The 24,308-nt window shown below is 41.6% G+C and overlaps 1 protein-coding gene across 2 annotated transcripts in view; it reads right to left on the minus strand.

Moving 5' to 3' along the window:
• Nucleotides 1-17,836, minus strand: part of FNDC3B (fibronectin type III domain containing 3B) — a 336,841-nt gene extending 319,005 nt beyond the window's left edge. Inside the window, exon 1 of one of the 2 annotated variants that reach the window (XM_032407203.1) lies at nt 17,661-17,836. The gene's annotated coding sequence lies outside the window, so the exon portion shown is untranslated. Of the gene's footprint in view, nt 1-16,752; nt 16,840-17,660 lie in introns of those variants that run through there. The other variant, XM_032407205.1, reaches the window with a different exon arrangement.
• Nucleotides 17,837-24,308: the final 6,472 nt, after the last annotated feature.

Raw genomic sequence — 24,308 nt, forward strand, 5'->3', positions numbered from 1 at the left:
CAATTTTTCAGATCAAAACATTTGACTCCCACTCTCTGAATATCAGGTGAAATTTCTCAAAGCCCTTAAACTAGTTTTATATGTAAGTTTCAAATTCCCCATGCCATAGCGTGCAATTAGTGTCAGGAGCCCTGAGGAGAACTAATCTCAGAGTTGTCAAAAAAAAAAAAACAAAACACAACAACAACAACACGGGGGGAGTCTATGGTTCCTGAGACCCTTATTATGGAAAAGGCTAACAGAAAGCTATATTTCTTTTACAAATGAAATACAAATATGGATTTAAAAAATGTCCCCAAGATATGTTCTAGGTCATGTGCTACTGTTAAAATGTAATTTACAAAATACACAGATAAGCTATATACACTACAATTACTAGGAAAGATTTGTTTATTCTTGTACATAATTATAGTGACAAATGAATGAGGAAAATAAACGTCATGAAAAAGTAGTATGTCATGGTTGGTGACAACCAGAAGCAAGCTATTAGGAGCAAAACGGTTACCACTGTAGGCAAACTGCTAAAAGGTTTTAGGAATTAAGACGAAGAGAAAGGGCAACATTCACAAACGCTCCCTTGGTTCACTGTTCTCTTCCTATAAAGATGTTACAAATTCCTTTCTAACAGATCATCTTAGGAAGCAAAGAAAAAGCTCTAGGTACACAGTCAATATAACAAATACGACGACCTTAAGTTATGGTGCTTCAGCTACGGAACACAAGATGTTCTGTTCTACATGACCTACAGATCCATTAAAATAGAATGACTTCTTTTACCTCTAGACATAAAGACTGAAACATCTGCTTCTTCTAGCACTGGCTACTCCTGTGATTTTTAAGCAAGTCCCTTCAACTTAAGATCCTCTTTTCATCACATATTTCTGGGAAAATCCAACAGCTTTTGAATGTCTTAGAAGAATGAATTATATACCCACTGAGAATCTGTAACAGAACATCCCAATAAAGCAAACATCAAAATAGCAATAAAGATCTTTTACCTTGTTCAAAAAAAGATACAGGAGGGGTATCAACTTGCTTAAAAAAAAAAAAAAATCATCTTTTAAAAGATCATCAAAACAAAGACACAAAAGAAGGAGTGGAAAGCAAGTGAGCTGTGAGATTAGGAGGTGTAACTCTGAAAGGCAGTACGATTAGGAGATGCGGGGACAGGCTCACGTATTTTCTCTGTAACGTTAACTAATACCAACTTTCTCTTCTTGTTATTAAGACCACCAAGTAACTGATTGCCTTAATGAATAAACAGACTGTCCTCAACATGAATGTTGCCAGTGAAAAGCAAACCCATCTTCTGGAAAAAAAAAAAGCTGTGACAAAGCCCTCCTTCAAGCAAATTTCCAACAGCCGGTGGGGGACAGGAGAAACTGGGCAGTCCGCAAGCTGCAGTATGAAGTCTAGAACTGTACCGGTTCTGACAATACTCAAGAAAGGTTTTCTACACACCTAACTTGCAGAAATCCATTCATGATTTCCATGTGAATAAGGGCCAAATGTCCCTACAATAGAGATTAAGAATAGCAAGGTGGTTTGTTTTTTGTTGTTGTTGTTGTTGTTGTTTTTAATGACATTGTTCTTCTCCCAGCCCAACAGTCAACTTCTATGCTGCACTGTAGGATGTTTTTTTTTTCCTCCCTGCAAGTTAGAAAATTTAATTTTCTTCATTTCCAGCCAGGGGCCATTCAAACAAATCTAATGGGTGTAGACAGCATTTCCTGCCTACTCTAAGAAAATAATAGGATTGCCATTATTAACATGGCCCGAGGCATGCACTGAGGTGGGGCAGTGAAGAAACTGACCTTTAATTTTCACCCGTTAGCCTATACTGACGGCCTGTACCGACGGCCTGGATTTTGTTTTTGTTTTTCTAATGAACGTGAAGGTTATTTTCTTCTCCAATGTTAAAGTCTAACACTGGTTCATTCACTCTCATGGAGCAAGACCGGCTCCAATCCCTATTATCCTTTCCATTCAACTGTGTTTATGTCTAGAAAAACCCTGCCAGTAAACAATCCGCTAAAACTCGGTTTTGTTTTCTTCTCTTACTTTTTTGGACCTAGACTTCCAATTTTTAAGAAGTTGGTGAGGTTTAGGAACTGCCAAAGCAGAGAAAACTATTGTATTCACTGACACCTCTGCCAAACACTCCGTGTCATTCTAAAGAAATGAGCATCCCAACCATGCTAAGGTGGCTAAGATTTCCAGAAATACTTCAAGATCTTAACCTGCAGTGCACGGTTCCCCAGCAGTGGTGGCTTTATGCCATCACAGAAATGAGGCACACCGTCTGAAGTGGTGACCCAGAGATGAAAGGCAGGTCCTGGGAGCCCCACGGTTTCACCCACTGATGTCAAGGCCTGATCTTCTCTCTTAAAAACGGTTAGAACAACACCCACAAGAAAAGCGAGAGGGAATGGGAGGGAGGGACTCTCCTTTATTACAACTCTCCTTTGATCCTAGACTTTAGGAGAGGAAGCAGAGCTGTCCTATATCTACTTAAAAAGGGACAACCTCTCTTTGAGGGGGCAGGAAGGAAGAAAAATACTGGTAGAAGTAGCACTTGTAATAATTAGTACTGCTTGGCATTCAGACAGGCTTCTTTTTATATATTATTTCATTTTCTGCCCATACTATGTCACTAAGGCAAAGGAGCTCCAAGTACGGCTTTAGAGAGGAGTGGCAAAGCTATCCCTCACACAAGGATATTCAAGGAATCAGTGGCAAGGCCAAGAGAAAAACGATGGCTAATAGTCATATACACTTAAAATAATTGGGAACTTTTTTTTACATAACGATCATCCTGTTAAGAAGTATGTTCAACAGTTACATTGGTCTGTAGTCAGTAAGTAAAATAATAAAATAGCAGCTATCACTTGCTAAGCCCTTGTTCAAAGCTCTGTGCCAAGCCAGAGAGTCCTAAAAATTCCTGTTTAAAAAGCCACTGCAACTGAGTGACTTAACCAAAGTCAGACTTAGAAATCTACACAGTGCGGTCTCAAACTTAGGTCTTCTTCTCCAGAGCACATGGGTTCAGTCATTCCACTACATTACGACGGTTATTACCAAAAATATTAATTCCAAGTTAAACCCATAGTTTCCCATGCCCTCCTAATATAAAAATCATATGGACAATCTGCTTTTATAGACAGCGGCTGATGAATTCCCAAGGATTTCTTTTAAAAGAGGTTTCCTTTTAATCTACCTTACCTTACAATCAAACTTTCTAGAAAATCATTCTATACTTTTTCATGAAAAACGTTATGAAAGTTATTTCTTGAAACTTACTGAAGATACATGAACACAGCAATCTGTGTTAAAAACACTTTAAAAAAAGGTTCTCCGTTCATCTGCCAAGCAGAACATCTGACAGCAGACTAGAACTGTCCCTCTACTGAACTCATGGATGACTCAGTGGAAACTAGAATTTGGAAAACTTGCCATCCCACATGAAATATAAGAGGAACAAACTCGCTCACCTTTGTTGGTGCTACATCCTTCCCAAACCCTGGCCTCCTCTCTTCAGGCTACAATCTCTGCTCCTCACAAAGAGCAAAGAAGGAAAACTTGCAAAACTAGCAAGTTAATGGCAAACACTTGGGACCCAAAATTACTCCAAATGAAATAAAGCTAAGGTAATCTAGTAGAGAAATTTATTTGAATCCTTAATTCTTTCACTTTTGAACCAACTACTATGCCCTGATAGGTTTGAGCAAACTCCTGAGAACACTGAACTAATTGAAGAAAATCAGAAAGTGAAACATAAATAGGAAGTGACAGTCTCCATGTTTAAATTTAATATAACAAGCAAATGGCCAAGTCTACTAAAAAGCTAGGTTTTAAAATTCTTCAGATTCTTACAGGCATCATTAAGATCCAGTTAAAGCTATGGCTCAGTAATCACAAAGGGGGATTAAAATATGGCAAAAGCAAGTAGACCTGGAATAACTGTGTTTCTTCATTAATGAAGAAATTTTATGGTAAATTAAGATATCTGCTGCTAATTAAAGCCTGAAATAAAATATAAGCCTTAAAAGTTGCTATCCGTTTCCTCTCTCCCCCATACCTCTCCCTAAAAAAAAAAAAAAAAAAAGAAAAATAGCATTTTAACAATTAAACTTACTTCCTTTCTAAGAGGCTCAAAACTACTGACTGTATAATTTCTTTGAACATGAGTCTACATACATGGGCAGGTTCAGTCTCAACATGAGTCTACATACATGGGCAAGTTGTAGTATCCCTTACCCAAAATTAAGTAAATTTCCACCTTCGGGTGATGGTGGTCAAAGCGTGTAAGGGTTAGACAGAAAGGGGTCCGAGCAGTTTAAAATAAAAACAAGCAAAGAAAATGCCCGAATCCTAAAACTAACACATTCCTTTTTTAATAGACGCTTGAAACTGTTTCTTTACATCTTAAGGGATACAACAGATTTTATTTTATTTTTTTTAAAGATTTTACTTATTTATTTGTCAGAGAGGGAGCACACAAGCAGGGGGAGTGGCAGGCAGAGGGGGAAGCAGGCTCCCCGCTGAGCAAGGAGCCCCACATGGGGCTCGATACCAGGACCCTGGGATCAGGATCTGAGCCAAAGGCAGCCGCTTAACCCACTGAGCCACCCAGGTGTCCCAGACTCTTGTGAGTGATCGCCAGGGTAATCTGCATCTGCAGACCTGCCACCAGCAAGCCTTGAAAGGTCGGAGCAAGCTGAGGCGTCCCAGCCCCCAGCTTCCCGAAGAGAAGGACGCTCAGGCAGCCCAGCTCGGAGCAGCACTTCTCCACACGTTTCCCCATTTACAGCCTTCCTCCTGCGCAGAAGAGAAAGAAGGAAAGGAGGTCCTAACAGCCCTCCCCGTTCTGTGGGAACACAATCCCCAGAGTGGTGCAAAGCTCCTTCTGCGCCCAGAAGGGCATTTCCGGGAAGCAGCAGGAACTGGTGAGGTAAGACAGCCTGAGGGCGGCATCTTCATTAGTCTGAGTCCACCCACCCCCACGCAGGGAACGAAAGCAAGTCGGGCCCCACTTCAGAGCCTTGTCCTTAACTCACCTCAGTGAACTCACTTTCTAAAGATGGAGTAGAGAACTAAATGATTTCTAACAAAGGAAGCATTTAGGGTTGCCAGCTCCCCAGGTTTAGCCTGGGCCGTCTGGGAAAGCAACAGGGCTCCTCTGAATCCTGAGGTCACCTTTCATTAACCACAGGAGCTGCTGCTTTGAGCTCAGAGACGAGGCTCCCTCTAGTCACTTCTGTGCTGGTCCCATCTCTGTGGTTGCCTCTGGGACAACCAAACACCAGAAACTATTAGCCTTAAAAGGAGAAAAAGGGTTAGTATTAGGAGTAGCAGGCTCTGCTTTTCCAGGTGCAAATTATAAGCACAGGATCTTGCTCTGTATAAATTAAGTTAAATGAAAGGCTTCGAGGAGACGGATGTAAGATGAACAAAATTGTAGTACCACTCAGTGAAAAACCTCTTGGGAGTTTTTCAAATGTCTGAATAAGGTAAAAACTTCACTACCATTTCCTAAGCGACTGCTCTAGATTTTTTCCATTCACTATATTGAGTTTCTTATATATTACTTTTTACAAAGTATACTTTTATTTTCTGGTTTTTCTCTCATCCCAAGATTAAGTTGCTATTACAGAAAACAATCTAGGAAAATCTCTTGGGAAATGTCCAGAATATTATTTTTCTTTTTAAGATTTTATTTATTTGAGAGAGTGAGCGAGCGAGTGCACACAGCGGGGAGAAGAGAGAAGCGGGGGGGAAGAGAGAAGCGGGCTCCCTACTGAGCAAAGAGCCCACGTGGGGCTTGATCCCAGGACCCCAAAATCATGACCTGAGTCCTAAGCAGATGCTTAACCAACTGAGCCACCCAGGCACCCCTTATTATTGTTTTAAAAACAAATTTTAGGTTTCTGGGCAATAGACGGGTTGAGCACATGGAAGGCCTTCAGCTAATACTTAGCCTTAGAATCCAGCTAGCTAGCTACCTGGGAATACAAATAGACAAGTCTGGAGATACAAATAAGGTATTTCATGGGAACTACTGAGAAGCAGGGTGATGCAGCTGAAAAAAGGTCTGTAATCAGTCTAGGCGATATTTCCAACCTTCTATGCCTTTCTAATCTTCGATTCACTTAACATTTATAGGGCACCTGGTATGGACCAGTTCCTGCTGCACATACTGGAAACACACAGGAAAACAGAAAACAACATCTACCTTCCAGGATTACGTTTATGAATATGGCTGGTGCATGGTAGGTGCTTGACAATTACTGGTCACTATTACTATGTTTTACATCTGACTTGTGGTCAGAATGTTTGTAAGTTTAGTGCACAAATGACAAGTGTCCTACACTCGTTTCTATATAAAACTGCCAAGAGCTGGTTATCATTTTGCCCCAAAGAATATGATGATAAAATCATTTTAATTCCAAACCCTTTTCAGTTCTACCCTAATTCCTAACAGGAGTCCCTCTGGTCTCCTAACGACTCCTTCCACAACTTCTCTCCAGCCATTGGTCAAGGTCAATTTCCCAAACTTGCCTGGATCATATCATTCACCTGAAACACTTTATAAAATAACGACTCCCAAGTGCCACCCCAGACATAATGAATAAGAGCCCCTTGCACCCTCCGCTCCACTCACACTATAATGCTCCAAGAGATTCTGCTCTTGGGACGCTTGGGTGGCTCAGTCGGTTAAGCGGCTGCCTTTGGCCTGGGTCATGATCCCAGAGTCCTGGGATCAAGTCCCACATTGGGCTCCTTGCTCAGCAGGGAGCCTGCTTCTCTCTCTCCCTCTGCTTGTCCTCCCTCTGTCAAATAAATAAAATCTTTAAAAAAAAAAATAAAAAGATTCTGCTCTTCTCCAGCATACTTTAACTCCACCTTCTGAATAAGGTAAAGCTCCTTACCTTCAAATAGCTGAGGTCACTCTCCTCAGGTTTCTATGATGTGCTCTTTGACCCGTTCTCCATGGCTTAGTTTTACTAAGGTTTTACACTTTGGCCACTAGTCTAGCAGAATCAACTATCTCAGCTGGGCCCCCAACACCTCAGCAAGGCACATTTTGGTTTATTTCCATCCCTTCATATCACCCTTCTAGAATTTCCCTATAAAAGGATTATTTTAAACTACCACAAATCTCTAAAAAATTACCTTTTTCATAAAATAATTGCCGTAATTCCCAAACTGAGTCCAATGGATATGCAAAATATATATAATCAAGGACCACATTTTTAGGGAATACAAATAGAAGCTATTTGTTAAAATTTTCAAAATCAATGAGCAACCTAACAGAGAAATGAAAAAGCCCATTTATTCTCTGGAAAACCTTCATTTCTTTATTTTTTTTTCTTTTTTAAGTAAACTCTCCACCCAGCATGGGGCTTAAACTCACGAACCCAAAATTAAGAGTTGCATGCTCTACTGGCTGAGCTAGCCAAGCGCCCCTTTCATTTCTTTAAAATAGTAATAAATGCAAAGCCAGACTTGCACTGAAGGTGACTCATGCCTTTGTTTTACTTTAAATATTTATTAGATCCCCACTATGAGGGGAAAAAAAAAAAAAACCTCATGAACACTGTTGGAAACACAAAAATGTCCACAACATGGCCCATGCTTCTAAGAGGTCAACTTCAGTAGAAGAAATACTGACAGAGCACCTGAGGAGAGGCACCGCACGAAGTGTAAATGGCACATTCAACCTGGGAATCCATCCATTCAACCATCCAAGGGACATTTACTATGCACTCACCATGAAAGACCCTAAATCAGTTATCATCCTTACATTCAAGTTAGGGGAGCAAGGAGACAACTGGACAACACTGAAAAGGACAAGCATTCTCAAAAGTACAGATAAAGTGCTAGAAGAATTTAAAGAAAATTACAAATGACCTAAAAGGAGGCTCTGGAACATAATGAGGATATGCAAAATGGATAGGACATTCTTTTCTTTTGAGTAGGCCAAAATCAATAAAGAGCACTCTGCAAACATGTTATAATTCTTCATGTCTCTACTACATATAAAGAGATCATGGCTCTCAGTGCCTTTTGATATCAGTTGGTAATGAGAGTGCCTGTGGAGTAATTAGACCACAAAAATGGCCTGCTATGGCATGAATACTATTTACATACACAACAAAGAAAATACAGCATACCCATAGAGAGAGCAGAGTACACACTCACTACCATCATATACCCTTGCAACTTCATACTGTTTTCCAGGAGTTCAGGAATTAAAGAACTGTTATGGACGACAAATGCTTTTTTTTAATTAATTACATACATATATAATTAAAGCAATGTAATTTTCCCTATAACCTATTTGTATATGAACTTAAATCTTTCCACTTGAATTTTTATGATATTTCTAGTATTCCTAACATGTATTTATATCTGATGTTTAAGTTTTATACTTAATCACTTAATGGGAATCCCGCCATCTTTTTACAAGTGACCTACCCAAACTCAACACCAATATCTCAGAAGCAAAAAACAAAAAACAAACCACCAACATTCAGGGTGCAATAACTACCACAAAATTATTAGCTGCTAGGGACAAGTTCATAATGAATAAAACAGAATACTACATGCTTTCTTTCACTCTATCCCTTCCAACAGGGTTTAGTCTAAGGAACTAAAGAATGTTAGCACCTAAACACTTCCAACATTAGTACTAACTGAGATGACTAAGAACGTTTCTGAGTGGAAATGAAACTTTTTCCTAAAGTACTGAAGATGACCAAATGGAATAGAAAATATGACAAGTCTAATTGTACATCCCTGGTTTTTAGATGACTCACAGTAAAAGGACAGAGTACCTTTCCGTGCCTACATAGTCTGTGGATATTAATAAACTACCGGGTTCATCTAAATATTAAAAGGTCTTTTTTTTCCCCTCCAGAGATCTACTACTTTTAAACAGTCTCTTAAATTCAGTCAGTTAATAAAATGAGGACACTCTGATCTCTAAAAATGGCCTACGGGAATCTCCCTTTAGAATGCAATAGGAGGAGGAAAGAATAAAAGAAAAAAAAAAACCTACATACCACCAAGGAGGTAGACCAAGGCGGAGCAAATAGAGACAAACTGCGATGGTGTGGAATAAATCTCCTTCAATACTTTTTCTTGTTTTTTATTATGGTAAAATATACATAACAAAACATTTATCATTTTGACCATTTTTAAGCATACAATTCAGTGGCATTAAGTACATTCACAATGTTGTGCAACCATCACCGTGAATCATTTCCAAAACTTCATTATCCCCAACAGAATCTCTATACCCATTAAACGGTAACTCCTAATCCCCTTCCCCCTAGCCCTGGTAATCTCTATTCTACTTTGTGACTATGAATTTACCTCTTCTAAGTACCTCATGTAAGTGGAAACACACAGCATTTGTCCTTTTGTGTCTGCCTTACTTCACGCAGCATAATGTTTCCAAGGTTCATCCATGTTGTAGCATGTGTAGGAATCCCAATCCTTTTTAATGGCTGAATAATATTCCATTGTAAGTATATACCACACTTTACCCATTCATCTGTGAATGGACACTTGGGTTGTTTCCACCTTTCTGATATTATAAATACTGCTGCCATAAACACTGGTGTACAAGTATCTGTTGGAGTCACTGCTTTCAGTTATTTGGGGTACATACCTAAGAATGTAGTTGCTAGGTAATTCTGTATTTAATTTTTAGAGAAACCACAAAACTTTTTTCCAGCAGCTCTACCTTTTTCGTTCTCAACAGCAAATATAGTAGGGTTCCGAGTCAATGTACTTTTAAGTCTTTTCTGATTCACTAATCCAAAATAATGTTTACCTCTATTACTCTAAATTGGAATAATTTTTCTTAAGAAAAACCACAAAAGAAAAACCAGAAAACAGCAATATCTAAAGACAGTATTTTCCCCCTAAACAACTTAAACAATGGAAGATACAGTTTAAGAAAAAAAAAAAAAACACTTCAAAATAGAAAATGAAGCATAATATCCTAAAAATGTATTAAGTATCCCACACATACAACTTACACTGTAAAAACTGGTCAATCTGACCCCTAAAAAGTCATATGCTAGAAAACTTCATTGTCTGAGTAATTGCATGTAAATATACGAATAATTTTAAAGAAATTTACTGTTCTTACCGCTCAGTTCATTCAGCTGCCCGGGAAGGTCCTGCTTTAGTAAAAGCAGAGGAGGGTGCGTAATGGGCTTGTTTAACTACTACTCACGGCTTTCCACAAGTTTGCCCAAACAGCGGAGGCAGGGGAGATGGGCAACTGAAAGTAATAATGATGTTCTTAAACCTTTAACACCTGCTCTCACCGAAATCTGCCATCAAGTGCTTACAGGTGATAAAAGAAATTAACAAGTAGCGAAGCAAATGTCAACAGAAAAACTCCAAAACAAATAAACAGGCATAGTTGGAGTCTATTGGTGGGGGTAGGGTGTGATAGATACTTGTTTGTTGTTGTGATTTACTCTGGATACAAAAATAGAGTTCTAACTTTTGCTAGTAAACTGTTCCTAGCATGGGACAGCATTGAGTAAATCAACAATGTCCAAGGGCTCCTGCATTCTATGAAACGCCCCCCAGTAGAACTAGCTTCAACCCCTATTGCAGTTTTACACTGCTTTTAATAAAATGATTTTTCCAAAGTGCTTAAAAGTAGTTTGTTCTCCTAATTTGGAAAATATATTCCCTCTTATGATCTATTTAAACTGCTGTTACAGGAAAACCTTTTCATATAGAATAGGAAACCAAACTTTATCCTAGACTTGCCTGGATAATTGCAAATTCCTAATTAGTTACATCAAGAACAATGGAGTTATTTTTAATAGAGACCCCTCTTTCACCAGTTGTGGAGAAGCTGAGTCCCTTAAGAATAAATTAAATCATGCCATTTCCTGGGATTTTAGAGTCTTCAATTACCTCTCAAATTTACCACATTTGCTCAAGTATAAAGACAATTTTCTAGACAGTTATTTCAACAGAAAGCTTTTCATAATGGAAGACCATGAGTTGGTATTATACTTAGTTTAAGGAAACTTTTCTGATTCGTTGCCTTTATAAAAATCTTCATCTTCCAGAGTCAAAACGGGATGTATCAGAAGCCTTCGATTCGAATATAAATTAAGTTTTAAACATAGCCTGTAAGTGCTCCAATTTTAACATTTCTCAAATTTCAGAAAGGATTAAAGAATTGAAGTTGCCACCACCCTGCCCTAAGAGTTTGGTGGCAGACACCGTTCTCTACACAACATTCCAAAAACATGAGGAAAATAGCCCTGTAAGTTAATAAAAAATGCTTTGCATTTGCCCCAAAAAAGTCTGAATAGAGTAGAATACTCCATTAACGAAGAATCTAGTGTAGAACTCAATAAATGCTTTCCGGGGCAATAAACAAGTGAATGAAATAAAATTAAATACCATCTCACTAAAATCTTCTCCCTCTTGTTATTTAAAACTGACAAGCAGTTGTCAAGATATCAAAGAAACAAAACCTCAGGAGCCAATGCCTGAAACAATAGTGAGTACCGCCAAGGGCATTGAAAATTACAATCCCGGAGTTACCAGAATGCTAAACTTGCATACCTCAACTAGGGGCAAAAAAGAGAAAGATTCAAAGATGGATCCACTTTCAAAATGAGAAATACGCCCACTTGTAGATGGCTAACCACTGGATCTCCCTACCTTACCTGATTTACATTTGGCGGCTTAAAAAACTTCCCGTCCCTCTATCCCCTTGCCCAACCCCCCCATATTTTTGGTCCCCAAGGACTGATCCTAAACAGTTAAACTGCACCATAAACAACTCCCCTCCAGATAAGCTCATGACTAGGGACTAGCCTCTCCTAAGCGCCAACTACCATCAGGTCATCCTCCCAGTGAGCCTGTGCTTGACTTCTACAGAGACCTGCCTCTGTCTAACCACAACGATTCAAGTATTTTCCGCCTTTTGAAGCACATAACACCATACCATACTTTATATTTTTTAATGATTTATTTATTTATTTTAAAGAGAGAGAAAGCACGCGAGAGTGCAGGAAGGGACGGAGGGAGAGGGAAAGAAAAACTTTAGCAGACTCCTCGCTGAGCACAGAGCCCCATGTGTGGGGCTCCATCTCAAGACTCTTGAGATCTTGACCTGAGCTGAAACCAAGAGTCAGATGCTTAACCGACTGCGCCACCCAGGGGCCCCACCATACTTTATATTTTAAGGCAAAAAAGTATATATATACACACCTATGAATATTTTCCTATATTCAAAGGCGTTCTAAGTAAACTAAAGAATAAAGTTTCTCCTCAAGCACTTAAGTGTATTCCCAACAGCCATACAATGAGAATTAAGGTTTGCTTGAAAATCTTACCACAAAAAACTCTCATTTAATGGACACATAAACTCTCGTTAATGTGAAGAAATGGCAATTATGATTTCTAAAATGGAAACATAGGTAAGCTGCAAAGCTACCTCTACCTGAAAATATTCTTTTCCCCCCATTCTTGGCTGTAATTACTGAAAGCTCAAATAATAGGCTTACTAAGATAATATACAATGACTAAAGCCTTCTGCCTCTATCATTCAGTATTGAAAGTTCCTCTAAAAGACTGCCCTTTCTCCCTTGATCTCAAGAAAAACCCCAAATCAAGCAGACTGTCGTGTCCACGTCAGCAATGCTAGCCAGCTATAAGCTACATCTAAGGAAAAACTTCCCCAAAACATGGAGCTGGGATGACCTACGTACAGTACAATTTTTGAGAGGTCACAAATCAACTATTCTATCAGAAGAGAGAGAAAATGAACACCGCAACCTAGAGCTTTAAGCTTTATTTACTCATCAAAAAGGGGAAAATAAATTATCTTTCAAACTGTCCACGTGCAATTTGGAGGTCCCTAAAAATGTGCTAAGTAATGTAACAGAACAGCTATTTTAAACTTTGGAATATAACAGACAATGGAGTTTGCATAAGGCTTTACCAAACACTTTCCAATACACTGACTCATTAATCCCTTGGACAACCATTTGAAAAAAAAAAAAGGTATGGATGAGATGTTTTCTCTTTATAATAAAATCAGGAAACCCAAACTGAGAGACGTTCAGAAGTTTATAAAAAAATACACAGTTAAAAAGTAAAGTAAGTCCTTGGCAGAGTAGATACTCTGATTTCAAACTGATGCTCAGAGGCAGCCCTCACCAGACATTTAAGATTTCTAATCTTTGCCCATTATTTGCCCATCTTTCAACATCTTTTGTCTTTTAAAAGATTTTAGTAAGTCTCTTACTTGTATTAAACGCCTTGACGTTCGACAAATGGAACCATGTATCATGAGTTAAATGGTGTTTCCTATGTTGGTCACACTCACGAGAGAACACTATAATCCTATTTATAACCTGGTTCCTTGAAAATAACTATGCTCCCAAGGGTCAGGAATGGGTATGAAAAGGGTGTTTCAGCTATCTCAACAGTGTCATTAACTAATGACTCACCTGTAATTGAATTTACAAGTTTGAAAGAGCTGGAGGCCATGCAATTCATGTTAACACTAAAATAATACAGATCAATTTAAAGCTGATTTACAAGTGTAGGTCTTTCAGGATCAAATAATGCTCTAGTACCAGGATCATGAACTGCAATTAATCCTGGGAAGTACAATAACTATGAAAGACACAAGAGATTCAGATATATTTATACTGAACCTGGAAGTTACTTCTTTAAAAATCCTAATAAGATTACTTTATCATTTGTCTTTTCCTGAAAGTAGTATGCTCCCCCCCCCTCCAAAAAGTATTCAGTTACTGGACATTTATAGATAGAATCCAGATAAATGCTTACTTTAACAGGAGCTGGAATTTTCACTATTTCATACAAAATCAAGAAAGTTGTTGAACTCCTTCTATCAGATGAATTCTAAAACACAACAAAGATAAATTGGACTCACTAATCAGAAAACTACTTGACCATTTGCCACCAAGAGTATTCCTGGCTGTTTGTTTCCTCTTAAATATATTCTTCCTAATTCATAGATGAAATATAGTGTTTTATATTTGAATTTATTCTTTGGTAGTAAAGCAATGATTTTAATTCTTCAGATTAATTCTGCAACTACATAAGGAAAAGTGAATGATGGTTTCACATTTTTATTTACCTGACACGAAGTCATATGGAAAGAATCACCCAGTGACTAGGTAAACACAGTTATTAGCAAGTCATTTTTTTTTAACCCCCCCCCCGTCAGTGATTTTTCATATTGCCTCCTATTTACACTCCTTTATTACACTAAAATAACCAACAAGCTCTGCCTTTTCAGCAGTTCCTATAAAAGATTATTTCAACCAAACAAGAAAATGTCATTTACATTTTTGTCCATCAATTTAAACTATGTTATTTTAGCATTAAAAAAAAAAATGTGTTTATTTTATCCACTCAAGGTATAAAAGCAAAACTGAGCTATAGCTAAATCCGCACTTAATTCCACTGGAAGGCTGAATCTAAGCATCTTCTGGTGAAGAAAGAACACTGAACTAGATCTAAAAAGCAATACGATCCAGTTAAAAGTGAACATATTTGGGAGTCAGAAAGTTCTACATTGTGATTTCCAATACGGTAACCACTAGCCACAGTAGCAGTTTAAAATAATTAAAAGTAAATACAATTTTTTTAAAAAGGTAAATAAAATGTAAGATGGACTTCCTCAGTTGCACTAGCCACATTTCAAACGCACAAGAGCTAACGTGCCTTGTGGCTACCGTACTGGACAGCAGAGCTAAGGAGCCATTTCTGCCGTCAAAGAAAACCCTGTGGGTAGCAAAGTGATCTTACACAAGTTAGTTTAATTCCTGTGAACCTCAACATCCTTGTCTGTAAAATGTCGATAACATCACATAAATTTAAAGACTGTTATTACAATTTTAATGAGATAATATATAAAAACTCACAGTATATAGGGCTTAGTACACATTAGATAATTCAAGAAAGAGTAGTTATTAATACAATCATATATTAGACTTTAGCCAATGATAGCAACGCTGGACAAGTCACTTTCCCCCCTGAGCCTCATTCTCCTACACTGAAAAGTTTAAGAAGTTCTTCTGGCTAACGTCTAAGGACACTATCAAATCCTACCATGTTAAATGAAGTGTTAAGCAAAAGGGGCACAATCTCTTACTGAATAAATTACTACCTAGGCTCCTATAGCCTCCTAGCCAATCCCAAGCATTCTTCCAAAAACCCCACAATACTGGCTCTCCAACAGTCCACAGTCTGATGCGGGCTATTTATAAAGTCTGTCTTAAAAGGTTACGGGAATATCCTTCTGAAATTGTATATACTGTAATTAGAAACTACAACCCCTATTCCATGATGGTATCTTGCACTTTTCACATCTCTTTTAAATGAACACTATCCTTACAGATAAGTTTTTCTCTTAGTATTTAAACCAGAACACTTTAAAAGCACATGAGTTTAAACAGAACTTTTTAATGATTTTTTTTTAACCAGCTATGCCTCATTCTTACCCAGTTTGTGGGTGACCCTCGAGTGTCTAAACAAAGTGAGAATTACACCTTCATGGGTGAGATCTCCTTGCAGGGTCAGAAACATGCCCAAAGACTTTACTCTGGTTAACAGCTGCTCCCTGGGAACCAGGAAATTGACTGAACGCTAGGTCTACAAAGCCTGCCTCCAATGAGGGGGAACCAAGGGCCCCCACACAAGGCACAAAACCAGGGCGACTGGCTGCCTTGGGGTATAGGCCTCTTCCCCAGCCTGTTCAGGACCCCAGGGTCACAGCTTTAATTTGAAGAGTGGAAGAGCAACTCAGACAGTGGAGATCAGAACAGAGCGGTGCATTTTTGCCCAAGGCCTGCAGCCTCCAAAAAAAAAAAAAAGTGTTATTCCAGAGCAGATTCCTTTTCTTCCGGGTCTGTCTGCTCCCTCTGACTCTTTGCCCACAACCGCCGTGCCTCCCCTTTCCCAATGCCCCACCTCTCTCCACTTTTCAAAAAAAAAAAAATGTGTCTTATTCCTCTCCCTTAGTTTTCCCTAGCAGGGCCTGGAAACTGGAGGAAATTCAAATCAAATTAGCCGCACATTAAAAAATAAACGGACAAGCAAATCAAAGGGTGCCCACCCAACAAAAGATCTCTCCCGTTCCAAAATATGATTAAGCCTGGGTGTGAGAAGGGGAGGGAGACTAGAAACCGACAGGGATGGAGAGATAAACGTGTGGATTTGGGGCCTCAGCGTCGGCCCATCGCGGCCAAATTCCTTTTTTTTTTTTTCAAGGAAATGCTAGGCTGAAGAGAAAATAAAGAGTTGTAACTTTTAAGGAAGTCAGCAAACGGCAATGTCTGGATAATATGTCACTGCTTCCCTTCGTCTGGAATGGCAGGGTGGGAGCTGGGATTCGAAAAGCTCCAACTCCAATCGCGCACTCCTGGAAGCCTCCCCGCCAACGGCGCCGCCAGGCGGCCCAGCCCCGTCTCCCGGGACACCGGGCCCTGGTGCTTGGGCTCCCACGGGGCGCCCGGACCCGGACCTTTGGGAAAGTTCGCGGGCACAGCCCGAGGCCCCACTTTCCTCCCAGGGTGACAGGGCCTTCCCACGCCGGCCGGCCCCCGCCCCGCCGCGGGCACCAGACGGTACGCGCGGCCCCTCCCGGCCGCCTCCGGGAGCGGATTCCGCCGCCCGCCCCACCCCCGGCCCGGGCGCCCCTCGGGGTGACCGACTGACCGGAGCTCCGCTGGCCCACACACCGGGTCGCCCGCTCCTTCCCGCCGCGCCCCGCTCCCCCGCCCGATCTTCCAGCCGCTGGGCTCGCCGAGTCCGGCCGGGGCCGCCGGTTACCGCCCCCAGCCCGGGGGGGGGGAGCCCGGGGGGCAGGACGGAGAGGGAGGACGTGGCGCGCACGGAGGTGGCCAGCGGCGAGGCGGGGAGTGTCCTGGAGAGGCCCGGCCGGGGGCAGGGGGCCAGCACGGCTCCCGGGGCTGCGGGCCCGGACCCTCCCCGCGAGCATCCCGGGGTGCGAGGTCCCGGCCCGCCCCCGCCCGGCGCGGAGAGGCGGCCCCAACTTCCAGCCCCACTTCGCACGCCCGCCCTCCTCCCTCCACCATATGGAAATCTACAGCCTCTGAAAGTGACACGTCGAAGATTCCTCGGCCTCTCCGCCCGCCCTCCCCCTCCCGGGCAGCGTTCCTGCCGCGGAGATTCCGGGAGGGGGAGCGGATTCCTCGGACAGAATCTGCTGGGAAGGATGGGGAGGACGAGAGGGGGAGGGAGAGCCCGGGAGCCACTGCCCAGATTTTTTTTCATCAAGAAGAATCTACCCGCTTCTTTCCCTCCTCCAAGCCCAGGCAAGCTGGGGGGACGGGCGGGGGACCCGAGCCCAGCAAGATGCGGCCCCAAAGTGGAGGCCAGCCCCTTCCCGGGCCCCGTGTTCCCGGGGTGCCCAGGCGAGCGCGGGGTGCCCCAGGAGTCTGGCGCCAAGTTTTCCCGGGAAGCCCGGCGCGCCAGGAGCGCTCCGGGACAGGATCGCACTACAGCGGACTCGGCGTCCGGCCGGGGCTTTCTAGCGCGCGGGACCCGGCGGCCGAGGCGCGGAGTCCCAGTCCCCTCCAGTCTCCCGATCCTGCACGCCTTACCTTCCCTCGGGCTGAAACGCGGGGCTCCGGGCGCGCCACACACCGGGGTGCCCACGCCTTCTCAGCCGGCAGCCCCGAGGATCCCCGCTGCCCCCTTCGCTGCTCCCGCCGCCGCCGCCGCCGCCGCTCTCCTCCTCCTCCGGCCGCCGCCGCCGCTCAAATAACTACCAGGAGGGTTTGATGGGGGATTCCGCCATGTCAATGATGTCGGGACCACATGGGGATTTGGGGCCCGCCCACTGCCGTAAACTGCAGAGTAAAACCGCCGCCGAAAAAAAAAAATCTCAGATTCGCAGGGCTGTGGGAGCCTCCTTTCTCCCAGGCCTGCACAGCTGAGGAGAAACTCTTTTTGATTCAGCCAGACTAAAGAAGTCTGAGGCTTAGGGGAACTAGCAGCTCCTAAAAAACGAGGTATGTGCGTTCTGCAAAAGATCGCCAAACACCAATATAAATGCAGTGTTTGCTGAGTAATAATCAGAGCTAAGACTATGACGTTTTTTCATTTACACAGCTAACTTTTTTAAATCCCCACAACCTTGTGAGCTATTTTGTCACTCGCTTGTCTATTTCCCACAGCACTTGTTCATACAACTAACATAGCGTGAACAGATTTTTATGACACCAAAGTCAAAATGTCTATTTCCCCCTTTCGGTACCCAATATGCACTCAGAGGGGCAGAAACTGATCCGTACTCATATCTGTATTTCTGTACTGTCAAACATAGCATCGTGCATAATGTGACTCATTAGATAACTGTTAGGCTTATATTGACTAAACGTAATGCATTCCTGTTGTAGAGGCTCAAAATGGTTAATGGGCTGCCTCCCATCCCACCCCTCCAATTATCCCGGAGGCAAGAAGGCAGAGAAGTTCTCCCACAAAGGCCCCTTCTCTTCTTAGCTCCCCAGGTATCCTAAATAATTACATTCAGCATCAACTATTGGTCACAAAGCAGTACTCAGTAGTGACCAGAGGCAATGCATTACTTTCATTGACCTAAAAAGAACAATCATCTGTCAGATAAAGCGATTGTACATAGTACTGTATTAAAGCCAGAAAAACATACAAGAATACTGAGATGAAAAATGCTTAAGAGCTGTTATAGCACTCAGATCTTAGCTCAGACATGTAGGGAGATGGAACTAGCATCAGAATTGCCTGTTGAAGAAAGGAGGGGGTGCGTGACGGGGAGAAGGAGAAGAAAGAAAGAAGATGTGTCCAGATTTCATGTTAATAATGAGTTTTCTTGAACCTGGCAGAGAACTGAAATTTCAGGGCAAGCAACTAACCTGAGTCTTCTCAATTTCTCTTGCCTACGTTTGCCTCCTTTGCCAAGCCTGTCCTTCTACACTTGAATCTAACCTTCTGCCCTCTGAAGTTTGCCAATTTATCTACTCATTTGGATTCGTCCACATACTTTCTTTTTTTTTTTTAAAGATTTTATTTATTTATTTATTTGAGAGAGAGAGAGAAACAGCATGAGAGGGGATAGGGTCAGAGGGAGAAGCAGGCTCCCCGCCGAGCCGGGAGCCCGATGCGGGACTCGATCCCAGGACTCCGGGATCACGACCTGAGCCGAAGGCAGTCGCTTAACCAACTGAGCCACCCAGGCGCCCACATCCACATACTTTCAATTAATTTATTCAACAAACATATGTAAGGGGTACTTTATTCAAAGCACAATGCTAGGTGGATGCTGGGGATACAAAAATGAACAAGACCCAATCAAGTGGAGGACGTGAACGGTAGCTTCAGAGCAATGTGAGAAGAGCTGAAAAGAATGATGAGCTTCTGGGGAAAAGAGCTATGAGACTGTGGGGAAGGAGAGAGTGATTTTAGCTGGAGCTCAAAGACGAGGAAATTATCTTAGGATAGAGAAGAGGAAGACATAAGGCTCCAGACAAAGTGGAAACATGTACACAAGGACAGAGATGTGCTTTGAAGTCATGAGAGTTCAGCTGGGCTGGAGGGCATGGCTCTGAGGGAAGCTGGAGAAGCTGAGGTGGGAGCTGGGGAGCCACTGCTTTTCCTTTTTTCCCCCTCCCCAGGCAGGACTGTCACCCAGGACTGGAACCATGTTTTAGAAAGATGGCTTCTCCCGTGTGGAAAGATTTGGTGAAAGAAGCCCGTTAGGACGGAGGGCCCTATTTGCCTGCATTCACTATTATCCCACACAGCTCCAAAATCAAATTTAAATTCCAAAAAGAAAGGAGCTATTTCCCCCCCCCCTTTTTTTTGGTCCTAAATCAGCAAATGCTTGAATCTTATTTCTCTTTGCACACTCCTGTTTCCCCTCCAGATCTCAGTTATTTCTGCCTACTTCTTCCACTAGACTGATTTTGTTCTAGTGAAGAAGAATCAACGTATACAAAAATGCCTTAAAATTTTACATGTATGTTCATATGTATGATCTCAGTGTTTCATTCATCTTCTTATCCTAACACCTTACACCAGTTTTGGCCCAGCACAGAAACCACGATAAATGTTTGCAAAATGAGAGGAAGCATGGTGTAGCGTAAAGAGTATGGAAATTATCATCAGACAAAAGCCAGTGATGTTGGGCAAGTTATTAAAGTTCCCCGAGTCCTCTGTTAAGTAAACATTTAAATAAACATTTATTTGTTAAATGGTGATATTGCCTTCTGTTCAGGTCCTGAGAATTAAAAAGTCTCAAACACCTGATACTCAGGTGTAAATAAACAGTGGTTCCTCTTTGAATGAATGAATGAAGATGTCTTTCTTGGAGGGATTTGAGAGAACAGAAATTGGAAACTTCAAGGAAAAAGATGGGACCTTTGAGAGGGCTCTCAACTACACGTTGAAGGATTTAAATTTTAATACAATGAGGTTATAGAGGCATGGAGTGATTGAAGTAGGTTTCAAAGCTGACTATTCTGGAAGCAGGATGTAGAACAAGGCCTCTCATCAGAAAGGCATGCCCTGAACCCAGCCTGGGTGGGAGATGATAGACGTAAGCCAGGGTGATGGTCTGCAAACGGGAAGGAGGGCCTCCATATGAGGCAATGAGTCTCACCATATGGTCTTAACAACCCAAATCACCTGCCACCCGAGGTCCTAAATTGTGGAACCATACTCATAACGTTGCTCCAAAAGCAGTTTAGGATTTGCTCAAATACAAAAATTAACATCCAAATGAAGATGCCTGGAAGTTAAGACGTGTAACAAAATATAGACTTGTAAGCCTTTCCTATTGTCCAGGCAATCAATGTAGGCTGAGTGTATTAAAATAAAAAAAAAGATTCAAAGTGATACTTCCTGATTTCAAATACCTTATAACAAAAGAAATGCAACTTTAACATATCAGAAAGCATGAGTTTTAAAACTAGCACTAAAAAAAATCTCAAACCATTAAACCTCTGAATACTTCTCTAAGTCTAAAGTGTTCAAATTTGAACTTCTCAGAGATCACTACAGCCAGTAATACATAGTATCTAGAAGACCTAGCCAGGTTCTCAGTCTCAATATCCTTCCTTCCTTTCTTTGCCCATAACTAGGGTTGCTAGATTCTTGCAGGCAGGCTCAGTCTTGCCTCTAATCTTGAAACCCAATCTTGACCTTAGATAGAGGGCATTAACTCTTTGCATTTACTTCTTGTTCTGATGTCCTGAGCCAGATCTGATACCAGCTTCAATATGAACATTGACAAAAAGCCAATTAATCCTGTTTTGAAGAGCGTTCAGAATTTACTAGAGTACTAACTAGAGGAAAGGACAGCCAGCTCAGGCAACAACACAATCTAAGAGCATCGCTGCAACTGTAGTCAAACCCACTTCTCCGGAACAATGCAACCAGTCAGGGTAGTAGCTTCACCTTCTTCACTATTGTTCAAGGCAAGACAAGGGCAAATTGTAGTTCAATATATATAATTATATATATATATAATTTTTTAAAGTCATTTCAAACAAGAATATCCGTCCCACAGTTATCAGAAATTATGCAGGTAGAAGCTGTATGACAGCCAGGGCTCAGAAAATCACAGGGTTGATAGGGAGCAAAAGGTTTTCAGCCTGCTCGTCCTCGCAAAGCACAATCTTTGTTCCCGTGTCCATGACAGCTAAGCACCCAGCCCAGCCCGAACACCACCAGGAAGAGGGAAAGGTTTCTTGCCGAGACAGCCTTTTATCAGCAACTCCAGATCTATACCAAGTCTTCAGACACCTGCCTCCTTGCAACTTTCCCCCAGTGGTCCTGTTTCTGCCCTCTGGAGGCAGACAAAATAATAACAGTGGCCTTCTACATGACTTCCCTGCCAATGAACCGACCATCCTGGTCACATGCTCCCTGAAGACTCTCTTTTCCCTGATAAACATCTCGGATAAGCTGAATCCTCATCTCATCACATGGCTTCCAGATCTCTCTCCATCCTCGTCTTCTGCCACGTCTGGGGGCCTACTTGTTCAACATCTCTGAAAGGTGGGTATCCGTATGCTGTTCATGCTTCAGGCAGCATTGGAACACAAGCCCAGAGTGGTACCCTTACAGCTTCACTTTGGACAAAACGCTGTGTCATTACAAGGTCATATGGTACTGATTTCCTTAGCTGTCTCCTCATCCTACTAAATCGTGTTTCCTCTTCCATGAAAAGTGGTCAAGCTGGGTGTATTAGGAATGCAATTGATTTCATCTTACTTGATTTTAATTAATGTTAATTGGTTGACTATTTAATTCCATTAAATTTTATTTGTAGGTATTTTTTCTCACATTCCAGCCTACCAGGAACTTCCTGGACATTGAGTCTGTCACCAAACGACCTATGCCAGCTTTGTGACATTGATAAGTATGACGAGCATGCTTTCCATGTTGCCATCCAAGTCACTAATAAAAACGGAAAACAAAACAAGGCCAAGGACTACCACTAGTAATTTTTCCGCAAATGGAGGCAAATTTGAAGCAATGTTTTTTAAAAAGCTATGGATCTGTCCATCCCCCTGACTTACCTGAACTACAGCACCACAGAGGAGCGGGTTGGTCTGATTTTCTTCATAGTCATTGTTACCACTCTTGCCCACTCTCACACCTGATTTACTCCTATGGTCACTTTCTCTTCCTAAGAGATCGAGAGCTCTGTATGATACCTGAGTCTCTTCATAACGACTATGCTAAATACTGTCTTCCCCAAACAAATTCAAAATTTGCCCTGAATAGAAACGCCTGTAGAGACAGATATAGATACAGATCAATATAATATGTCTTTCACAGAGAAAGGAAGTAAAAAAAAAAAAAATGTCTTTAGCTTAGCTACACGCTTAAGATACAAACCGTTTTGATCAAGGAAAGATTCTGAAATTTGACCAGAAAGCAATGAGTTGAAAACAGAGTAAACTTACTACAAAGGCAACTGTGCCCATTCTGTTTTTGAAGGGCAGGATATTATATTTGAAATCATTTCTAGTTTTTTATGTAGTTACCGCAATATTTCTTTTAGTTCTTGGAAACATACCCTTTGGTATATTATGTGTAATCTCTGTGTCTCAGACCTCACTAGCGAGGGGTTACATTTTGATCACATCAACATTAATAAACACCCTTTCTCTGATTCTGGCAGACACCATTATTGTAAGTTTTCTCAATCCCCTTATGCTCTTCCAGTTCTTTTTTTTTTTTTTAAGATTTTATTTATTTATTTGACAGAGAGAGACACAGCGAGAGAGGGAACACAAGCAGGGGGAGAAGCAGGGGGAGAGGGAGAAGCAGGCTTCCCGTGGAGCAGGGAGCCCGATGCGGGGCTCGGTCCCAGGACCCTAGGATCATGACCCGAGCCGAAGGCAGACGCTTAATGACTGAGCTACCCAGGCGCCCCTCTTCCAGTTCTTTCTAGAAGTTTCCTGTGAATTTATGAGCAAGTTCTTCAGCTGGCTTCAGTAACTTGTTCACCCAACCAGGGCAGCTCATATTGTACCTGCCTCTGTGCTGAGCCTCCTGCTGTTGGTAGAATTTGGACAGTCCACCCCAGTTACCCCATAAGGCCAGCACCACAGACTCACTTCCTCTCGCTGGACAAACTCTGTTTTACTGGTCACCAAACCTCTGTTCCTTGGCTCCCAATACCTTATGGTCTATAAATCACAATCTCTTGTTTCCATGAATTGGGCTTTTTTAGATTCCACATACAAATGATATCACACAGTATTTGTCTTTCTCTGTCTGACTTATTTCACTTAACACAATGCCCTCAAGGTCCATCCATGTTGTCTCAAACAGCAAGATTTCCTTATTTCTGATGGTTGAATAATATTCCATTATCTTGATAAAGAAATAGGATTCCTTTATTTGACAATGAGAATAAGGTAATTTATTGAGTTTCCTTTTTTCCTTCGTTGCTAAGAAAGTCAAGATAAATTTTGTTCTCAATTACGGCAATTATCCTTAGCCTGGAATTTCTGGTAAGACCATTCTTCCTCCCGTTTTATTGCATACCTCATATTCATTTAATCCTTATTTTAATGAACCTATCTTACGTCTGTTTTATTATATGCTGTTCTATCCTTATGGGAGGTAGGTATATTATTTAGAACTCTTTGGCTTCAAGTGACAGGAAACCAATTCAAACTACATTGAAAGAAAGAAAATATTAGGTTTAGAATGAAACAGCTTATTCTAAACCCAGTTTAAAATTCCTTAACCAG

The sequence above is a fragment of the Phoca vitulina genome, unplaced genomic scaffold (genome assembly GCF_004348235.1).
Source record: "Phoca vitulina isolate PV1807 unplaced genomic scaffold, GSC_HSeal_1.0 scaffold8, whole genome shotgun sequence".
NCBI classification, from domain to species: domain Eukaryota; kingdom Metazoa; phylum Chordata; class Mammalia; order Carnivora; family Phocidae; genus Phoca; species Phoca vitulina.